This window comes from Hypanus sabinus, chromosome 1, assembly GCF_030144855.1.
Source record: "Hypanus sabinus isolate sHypSab1 chromosome 1, sHypSab1.hap1, whole genome shotgun sequence".
NCBI classification, from domain to species: Eukaryota; Metazoa; Chordata; class Chondrichthyes; order Myliobatiformes; family Dasyatidae; genus Hypanus; species Hypanus sabinus.
The window spans coordinates 124,963,499-124,973,406 of record NC_082706.1 but is presented as its reverse complement, the minus strand read 5'-3'; the positions used below and the strand labels follow the sequence as shown (position 1 = coordinate 124,973,406).

The following is a 9,908-nucleotide window of genomic DNA, read 5'->3' as shown; positions in this document are numbered from 1 at the left end:
TTAGGAATGGAATCAACTTTGTTTCTATGTCACCTCATTTGAATTAAGTTATGGTTTTGCAATGATTGTTGAATATAAATTAACCTGCCATGGCTTCTTTAACTTTGCAAGCATAGAGTTTAATACTTACAAACTGTAAAAAAATTTTAAGTGCGCTAATAATCCAGATGGCACACATCTTGTCACACAGGATTTTGTTATAAAACAAATTGTTTATGACCACAGGAGACACAAATAAGAAGAAGATTACAAAGACAATGACGAGTTCATGCTTATTGATAAATAAAAAAAGTAAAATATTTTTAACAATTATTGCCATAGGTCATGTTTGGTGAGTGCTAGGCACTCACAAATGCAGTGACATGTTAGGTATTTGTATTCAATGGCTTCTTTGGTATTTTGAATTTTAGTAAGAATGCCATTAATAATCCATGCCCATAAATGGGAGAAAAGAAAGGCAGTCTTTCAGCAGTTTGGACCCTCTCCAGGTTCCAATGGTTGCTTCACTGTAGCCAAGTCAGGTTTTATAAAAATGAGGGTGTCAATAACTACAGCTTTGAATATTGAGCTTTCAGTTCCTCTGCCCAAGTGCATATAACTTAAAAATCTTTTGTAGAGTCAGTTAAATATTATGGTATTAATTTAACCTTGGCATTGGCCATTGGCTCAGTGACAGACCCACAGCATAATCAAGGTTAGAACAGTGATTTGTGGTTTCACAAATGCAACATGTTGAAATGGTTGGAAGACACTGGCAGCAAAGGATCTAAAGAAAAACCAGCATGTAGTGGGTTGTCAGATGTCAATTTTTCTAATGTTTAAAACATACTCAAGCATAGTTGTTTTTTTTTCCCTTGTTACAGGTAGCATTCCTGAATCCATCTTTCAATGAGTCATCTTTGCTTCCTGGCCTTTCAGCCTAAGGGTATAATAGTTGATGGAGGGCATGAGATATGCCGTACCATGTTCATAGGATCAGAAAGCACAGAAAGAGGTTATTTGGTCTATTATATGTTTGTTTGCTTTTCGAAACAGCTGCCAATTAGACTCACTCTTCTTCTATAGTCCAGCAACATTTTCTTTTTTAAGACGTGATCCAATTCTCTCTTGGTAGCTATTATTAAATTTGTTTTCACCACCCTCACACAGGAACTGCATTACATAGCATAATAGAAACAAAAGCTCTTCTTCCTGGTTTTGTTCCAACTCATAAATCTATATTCTTCAGTTACTGATCATCCTGCCCGACAAAAGAGTTTCTCATTACATAAATATCAAAATCTTTATTATTTTCAAGTTTGTTAGCTTTTTACATTATGAACTGTTATTAGAATAACATTTTCTTCACTGTATATTTAAATATGTTAGATAAAGACAAGTTCTCTGAGATGATTCAACCAAGAATGGGAAATGCAAATGGATAAAGATAAGTGAGGTATTTTGTGATAACATTTTCACAGGAGCTTAGGAACAATATATAAGATTTATCATCCTTGGTATTTGGTGAACCATTCAATGAGATCATGGTTGGTGAAACTAATTCATTATGTTCATAGTTTGCTATTATTGCTTAAGGAAGGTGAATGAAGCAGTAAGCCACATTTCATTCTCAATTGGCAGATAGTCATCTAGTTTCAAAAGGGTCATAGGTCTCACCATAGTCCAGAAAATTATATACAGTCTGTATACAATCCAATATATGCATAATTTATTTCTGTTCCACACAGCTTACTCCAAAACCTCTTCAGCTAGCCCTACCGTTACTGGTTTTGGCTTATTATTATCACATGTACCAAGATATAGGAGAAACCTTATGATTATCAAGGTGGTAATAAAAAAACAAAATGTTGAATCTAGTGCTGTGATTACAGAGAAAGAGCAGTTCAGTGCAGATAGACAAGTAAAGTGCAAGGGCAATGAAAAGGAAGTTCTATTTTTTTCAACTTTGTTTAGTTTATAGATGTCTTATCACATCAAGTCCTCCTTATATTTCCCAGCTTTACATTTTATCCAGCTTCTGAAGAGAAATTTCTCCTTTATATCCTATTTGAGGTATCAGTGACTATCTAATGTTTATATTAGCCCTGTTCTGGGTTTGGCTGCAAGCTATAACATTTTAATGAGACCACCAGCATAATGCTTAGCTGGAAGGCAAAAGTTCCCAGTAAATAAAACAGATGTAAAGGTGGGAGTTTATTGCTTTATAAGGCAATAGTTAACTTCATTTAGAGTAGTATTTGCAGTTCTGGTTCTGTTAATCATAGAAAAGATTTTTACTTCCTTTGAGAAACACATAAAAACAACTTATGTAATTCCAGGTACAGAATCAAGAGATTAAATTGTATTAAAAGTTAAAAGAAGAACAAAGAAAGAAAAAAGTTTTATAACATGCCTTTCACAACCCCGGGACAGTGTTCAGTTTGGTTCATAGCTCTTGGATTTCTTCAGTTTATAAAATGGGAGAGTTATACAACTGAGCTTTGCAAGATGTTTGGGAGCCAAAAGAGCTGTCATTTAAATAAGATGTTTATTTGAAGCCTTGCTTGACCTTTCTAAATAATATGGAAATGAGCAGAACTCCCTGTATGTCTTGCTCAAGATTAAATCTCAAACAATATCATAAAATCAAGTCTGCCTAGAAATTCAAGTGAAAGTGATTACACTTTTGTTTTCACAGAATATAACTTTTTTCCTGTGAATGCAGTAGTTACCCATTTTGTATGATTTTGTGACACTTGAGAAATTTGGCATTTTTGGGCATATTTATGCCTTGTATTTCAGTTGTTATTTATGTACCAGCTGTGCACAGAATAGTGTCAATTTCCATGCCACCCACCTTTTAGATTAAATCAGGGGAAGAAAAGTTTCATTGTCCTGGCAGTGATTATCATTGGTCATTCCTGGTAATGAGGATGTTTGCCAGATAAAGCTGCAGCTTACCCTGTATTCTTCAGTCCAGCTTTCATATTAGATCTATACAGTTTTACCATCAAACCATACCTTCCAGCTCCACCCCCCATCTCCCAAACCTAGGTCTTAATTTTCCTGCTTGCTCACATAATTTATCACCTCCTTCCATACTGGCCAAAGTGAAGACCTAATTGGTGCCGTGGTGTTCTGCTCTCCTAACCTCAGGTCCGAACAGGGATATTGAATGGTGCACTTTGAGTGGTTAAGATGTTCGATGCTTCATCAATTGATTATGCAGTCATTGACTTCAAGTGCATTGTGTAGCAGAAGACCGTACAGCTACACAATCTACTATGTTTATCAGATACACTTGAAACTCCAGGCAATTTTCCAGTCATTTTTCTCATTACAGATTGAAAGATGTTGGTATATGGATTTTAGTTATATTTTCACTACACTGGAACAATGTCTGTTCTTTAGAATAGCTCAAGGGTTAAGGAACATATTCTGAGACCATGAGTGGGACCATTTGCAGTTTCTTCCTTATTTACATGCTCAGCTGGTTTGAACTATTGTTATTTAATAATTTTCTGTATTTTTGTGTACTGTAAGTGCATTTTCCATCCCCTTCCATCTGTGGATTGATAAAAAATTTTCATGTTGATGATACTGCTTTGGAGGTGAGACAATGTTGAATTAAAATCAACCTTCAAGGTGTGAGAACAAAGGGAAGAAGTGAGAAGGAAGGGTATATTATCAGAATGGGAGAAAGACGTGCTGTAATGAAAAGTGATGGTGGAACTGGATGGTATAGACATTTCTGAATTTCAAAATGCATGTCTAGAAGAGATGGAAATAGGAGAAAATAGCTAATATTGAAATTATCAGAAGAAAATTGCAAGTGGAAATGTAATATGCAAATATTGGAAGTTGCTAATTGTCTAAACTTATAGAATTCACTGTTGACTCCTATTGTTTATTTATTTATTGCCATTCAGCAGGGAGTAGACCCTTCTGGCCATCTAGTAAACCTCCAGTTTAATCCTAGCTTCATCATGGGACAATTTACAATGTTCAATTTAACTGCCAGCTGATATCTCTTTGGACTGTGAGAGGAAACCAGAGTACCTGGAGGAGTCCCACATGGTCACGGGGAGAACATACAAACTCCTTACAGACAGCGGCAAGAACTGAAGGTGGGTTGCTGGTACTGTAAAGTGTTGTTCTAACCACTACTATACAGTGAATTAGCCTTTGTATTCAAGAATTCCATTTTACTTCTTATGAAGATGTATCTCTTAACAGCCTCTTTGATCAACCCACTGCTAATTTTAAAGTTATGCAACCCCATATCATCCCCTCCCCGCTTCTCACTCCCTTACAGAGTAAGTAATTTCTATGCATTCTGGTAGCAGCTTTAATCATTTTAAAGCCACAGTTGTATCACCTCTTAATCATCAAGGGGTTACTTATGATATAAAGTTTTAAAATTTTGAAATGTATTTCTCTTTTGTCAATTAACTCTGTTTTTCCCTTGTTGTTGGTTTTAACCCACCAGCGAACATATTTGCCAATGAGAGAAAGCCATGTCATTAGTGTACAAGATGATGAGAGGCATTGATCGTGTGGATAGTCAGAGGCTTTTTCCCAAGGCTGAAATGGTTGCCACAAGAGGACACAGATTTAAGGTGCTGGGGAGCAGGTACAGAGGAAATGTCAGGGGTAAGTTTTTTACTCAGAGAGTGGTGAGTGCATGGAATGGGCTGCCAGCAACAGTGGTGGAAGTGGATATGATAGGGTCTTTTAAGGAGCTTTTAGATAGGTACATGGAGCATAGTTAACCGGAGGGCTATAAGTAAGCCTAGTAATTTCTAAGGTAGGGACATGTTCGGCACAACTTTGTGGGCTGAAGGGCCTATATTGTGCTGTAGGTTTTCTACGTTTCAATGTTTCTATTAAGTGCTGACAAAGTCTACAAGTGCCAAGTCAATATAAATATTACAGATTACTATAACATTTTTAGTTTCTGTGTTACCTCATCTGAGTAGTGTTATATTTAAATATTAACATCAATTTTGTAAAGTGCCATAAATATCAAAAGCAGCATCCTGTATATGACTTTCTTTTTGAACTGCCTCACCCTTTTTTTAAACATATGTGTAGTAAAGCTGTAATATATCATAAAGAACAGAAACAATGTGTTCCGTGCAGGTTCATAAATAAATGTTTTATCATAACTTTCATAGAGAAGCTTGAAAAAATATTTTAAACAGAAGTATTACAAAGATTCAGCTTCATAATTGATGTGCTTATTATTAAGTGTGAACTTGATACCATCAACAGTTCAGTACAAGTATAGAGTATAAATTACTGCACTTCTTTGAATTAAGTTGACAATATAACTGAATCACAGATGCAAATATTTTTAAAGCATGTTCACTAGAGACCGTGTCACTTTTCACTTGGAGGGTCATCAGTGACATAAGCACTGTTCAGCCTTTTGCAACATTAGGAACTGAACTTACAGTTCTTTGATAATGATTTAGAAAGTTGGATGCATTCAACAAAGACAATCAAAAGGCTACTTTGCTTTTGAAGTTGTGGATTCCTTGTCTTCATTTTACTCCTCGATGATCTGCATGTTGCACAGCCAGAGTGATGTCTTAATTGTTTCTGCATTAGTGTCACTAATTTCTTGCCCCATCTACCAGCTTCCTCCACGGCATGCTAATTAGATGGAATCTTGATATTACAGAATGTTTACACCATGGACAAAGCTCATCTAGGCCTTATGCCCACATTGGTTCTAAGTAAGAATAATCCAATTGATCCCAGTCACTTGTAATCCCTCCATAGTTCTCCAAATTCTTCCATCAATTACCCACTCCCTTTTGAATAATGCAATTAAATCTGCTTTCAAAATCCCCAGCAGTGTATTCCAGAACCCAGCCATTCTCTGTGTAAAGTAAAAAATTCTCATATCATTTAGTTCATACAATCAATCTATGTGCAGTATATAAACTGCCCAATGTATTCATATATATATTGTATTTTTTATTATCATGTTCTTTATCTTAGAGTGCTTTTTTTGTGCTACATCGGATCTGGAGTACCAATTATTTCATTCTCCTTTACACTTGTGTACTGGAAATTACATTAAACAATCTTGAATCTTAAATCTTTATTCAGTCCCCTTTATGTTAAATCTTCTAGTTCATGAACCTCTCAACAAGAAGACGAAATTTTCTCTAAAGCCAATGCTTCTCATGATTTTTACTACTTTTCCACTTATCTTCTCCCAGCTTCTTAGTTCATTCACCTTCCCCCATTGCTTCACCTTTCACCTTCAGCTTGTCCTCCTTCCCCTCTCTCCACCTGGCATCTTCTTTCCTTTCTAGTCGAAACGTTGACTGTTAATTCATTTCTATAGATGTTTCCTGACCTGTTGAGTTCCTCCAGTATTTTGTGTGTGCTGCTCTTGATTTCCGGCATCTGCATGACCTCCTGTCTTTAACCACTACTGTCAGGATTTGACTATTGTTTCTCATTCCCTGTACTGAATTTAATCAAATCTTTTCCTTGCCTTTACATTTTTTAAATAGTTGTGCTGCCCAGATCAGGATGTAATCTTTCAGTCCAAGCCAGACCATCATTTTATGAAGGTTCATCACGGTGTTTTTGCTCCTGGGTCTGTGACCCTATTTATAAAGCCCAGGATTCAAAACATTTTAACCATTTTTACAATCTTCCTGCCACTTTCAATGAACTGAGCATGTATACCCATGGATCTCTTCGTTAATTGATCTAATAATTGTGCCTTCTTCATTCTTCCTGGCAGTTTGTCTTTATTAGTTTTAACCTACTACCCACATTCCCATCCCACCAGCCTTTCTATATCTCCACAAAGCCTATATCCATACTTCTCACAATACCTCCATATTTTGTGCCATCTGCAAATGTGGAAATTATGATTTGTACACTAAGAGATGCATATTTGGAAAACCAGTTTTCCTGGTGCTGACCCCTGGGTAACTTCACTGTACAGCTCCTTTTATAAACAACCCACTTCCTCCTGCTTTGCCACATTTCTTTCAAATTGCTTGCTGCAGCCTCTTTTATTTGATGATTTCAATCCTGATTTTAAGTTTTTTACATGGACGTCTATATATATCTCATTAATTACATTTCCAACATTGATCCTCTTTGTCCAAGCTTCTGCTAACTCTATCCTTGATTAGAGTGGTCTTTATCACTGGGCTTATTTCTAAATCCTTTTCGAAAAACGGTGTGATATTTGTAATTTCCTAGTTTGCAGGCACCACTCCTAAATCCATAGGTACCTGAAAGACTATAGCATGGCCAGAGAGACATAGAATTGTACTGCACAGTAAGTGGCCATTCAGCCCAACATGTTCATTGCAGGCTTTTTTTGCCCATATGCACACTAAACTATTCACTTCTGCAATTTTATCCTTTGCCTTAACAAATGTGAATGGATCCCATTTGGATCAGGTGTTTCATCACATTTAAGTGTCATTAGCTTTTCCAATACCTACTCTTATTCCCTTTTTTAATCCGTTCTGAATCTCTATTACCGTTTGCTTTGTGATAACTCCATCAGCATCTTCTACCTGCAGATACACTGCATGTCAAGTACTCATGTATGTCAAATGGTTGTGACGATGCGTTTAACGTGGTAGCGTAGTGGGTTGTGCTTGTCGCTCTCACTTTCAGTTTCCATCGCTGGCTAGCAGTTGCACAGAAAGGAAAGCTGGATGAGTCAGTCAGTACCCAGCCTCTCCAACAAAAAACCTCATGTAGTGCCTCCTCACTGGCGGCACACGGAAACTGAACTCCTTTCGGATTCAGGCTGAACTAAAGAGGATGGGGAGGAGGTCTGGCCCCTGTTTACATAGCACACAGGCCCACCGTCATGTGGACACGCCCTGGTGCTCATGAACCAGATACCCAGCTTTGGGTAAATAGCCCCACAACCTTTTGGGCAGCCTGGGAGAGGCAAAGGTTACAGTTGTAAACCCAGACCACAAATTCAGAGTGGGGACCTTAAGGCAGCTGGACATCATTGTCCAGCCAAGCTGGTGCCAAATGTATTGCCTCCCTTTGGACTACACCGGTGAAGCTGTGTACCTTGACAACTGGGCATCCCAGGTTCTCCATGCCTTCTGCCCAGGCTCATGCCCTGGAGAGGTCACTCCAGCAACTCCATTGTCGTTTGAGACAGACAGATGTCACCACCACCATCATCAGTCAATTTACTGCTTGCTGTTTACAATCTACGTCAAGAACTGAAGACTGGTTCTTGTTTGAGTTAATATCTGCTATATTCACATAAACCCAGAATACTCCCTGACAAACATAAGCTATTGATCACTTTGTGGATAAATTTGCAAATGTATCAAAGATAGGTGGAGGGGCAGGTAGCATTGAAGAAGCAGGGAATCTGCAAAAGGATTTAGGAGCATGGGTAAAACAATGGCAGATGGAATTCAGTGTGGGTAAGTGTATGGTCATGCACTTTCATGAAAGAAATAAAGACATAGGCTATTTTTAAAACTGGGAGCTAATTCAGAAGTCAGACGAAAGTCATCATCAAGTTCTCATATTGCAGCTCTGCCACAACCCTGGTCTGCATGAGGCATTCCTTTTTGGCCCCTGTTCATTTTCCAATTCCTTTCCTGTTCACATACCTAAAGATGATTTTTGTATTCCTTTTGTGCTTCAATACTATAATTCCAAGCAAACTCACCTCAAACCTGGGATTCCCTTTGCAACAGAAACCTTGCCTTCCTGACCAACAGACCACAATCACTGAGGACATGTGTACAAGCTATATTGGTGCCGGGAACATGGTGACACTTGCGGGATGCCCTCAGCACATTCTCAGACTGTGTTGGTCATTGACACAAACAACACATTTCACTGTATGCTTCTATGTTACAGTGTACGTATGACAAATAAAGCTGATTTTTTAATCTTTTGAAATCAGGTAGGATTATGAACCGTTATCCTGTGAGGAAAATGAAAAACTACTTCAAGAATTTGTAAAGCAGAAGGGATACAATTTGATGATATTTCAGCCCAGGCTGCCACGAAACAGCAATCTTCACATCATATGTCAATGATAATAAATCTGATTCTGATTCTGAAAATCAGCCTCATATGCCCAGCATGCATTTATCTCCCTTTCCAAGGGAGGATCTTCCCATTTGAACAAAATAAAAAAATGCTGGGGTTTCTCAGCAGATAAGACAGCTTCAGTGGAAAGTGAAATGAATGTTTTTTTCTCTACAGATTCTGTCTGACCCTTTGAGTATTACTGACATTTTCTAATTTCAGCATCTGCTATATTTGCTTTCCTTTTTGAATTGTTTCATAAACATGGCTGCGGATTGGAGGGATGTGATACAACCACTTAAAGAGTTTTGATGAAGCTTTCATGATTTTGTAATGTGAGTGATTAAAAGACACAACTCTAAATGTAACATGAAGTGACAAATCATGATGATTTATTTGGAAGAATGGAGAAATTTTAATTGCATTTTGAATAATATTCTCTTTTAAGAGCTGGAGCATAAATGAGGGGCTCTTGGTATTTATGGTCTGATTGTTGCCATTGTACTGAACTGGAAACCCAGGCAAGTAATCTGTGGTTTGTTCCTGCTTAAACAGGTGATTTAAGCTTAATTTAACGTGATGCTTATTCAACCTTTGAGGTAAAATTCCTATGTAATTGGAAACAAATGAAGACCCTTTTAGCAAAATTAAAGGAAGTGCATTTCTTTGTATGAGTAGATCTTGTTTCAGTAACTGCAAACAAGATGAAATTATTCTTTTGTAACTGTTTAAATAAACCAGCAGAAAGATAGGCTAAGTTGGTTCCAAAGCCAAACATCTAAGAAGTGATGTTTCAAATGAATTTCAAGTATATTTTGACAGTAGCTCCAGAGAATGAACTTTCAGTAATGCTTTCTGTAGTG

The 9,908-nt window shown here is 37.3% G+C and overlaps 1 long non-coding RNA gene across 1 annotated transcript; it reads left to right on the top strand.

The window, feature by feature from the left end:
• The first annotated feature begins 3,959 nt into the window (after window positions 1-3,959).
• LOC132378807 (uncharacterized) lies at window positions 3,960-9,014 on the top strand. The gene is made up of 3 exons (XR_009507200.1): window positions 3,960-4,106; window positions 4,469-4,632; window positions 8,918-9,014. It is a non-coding gene; the product is annotated as an uncharacterized LOC132378807 (long non-coding RNA).
• Window positions 9,015-9,908: the final 894 nt, after the last annotated feature.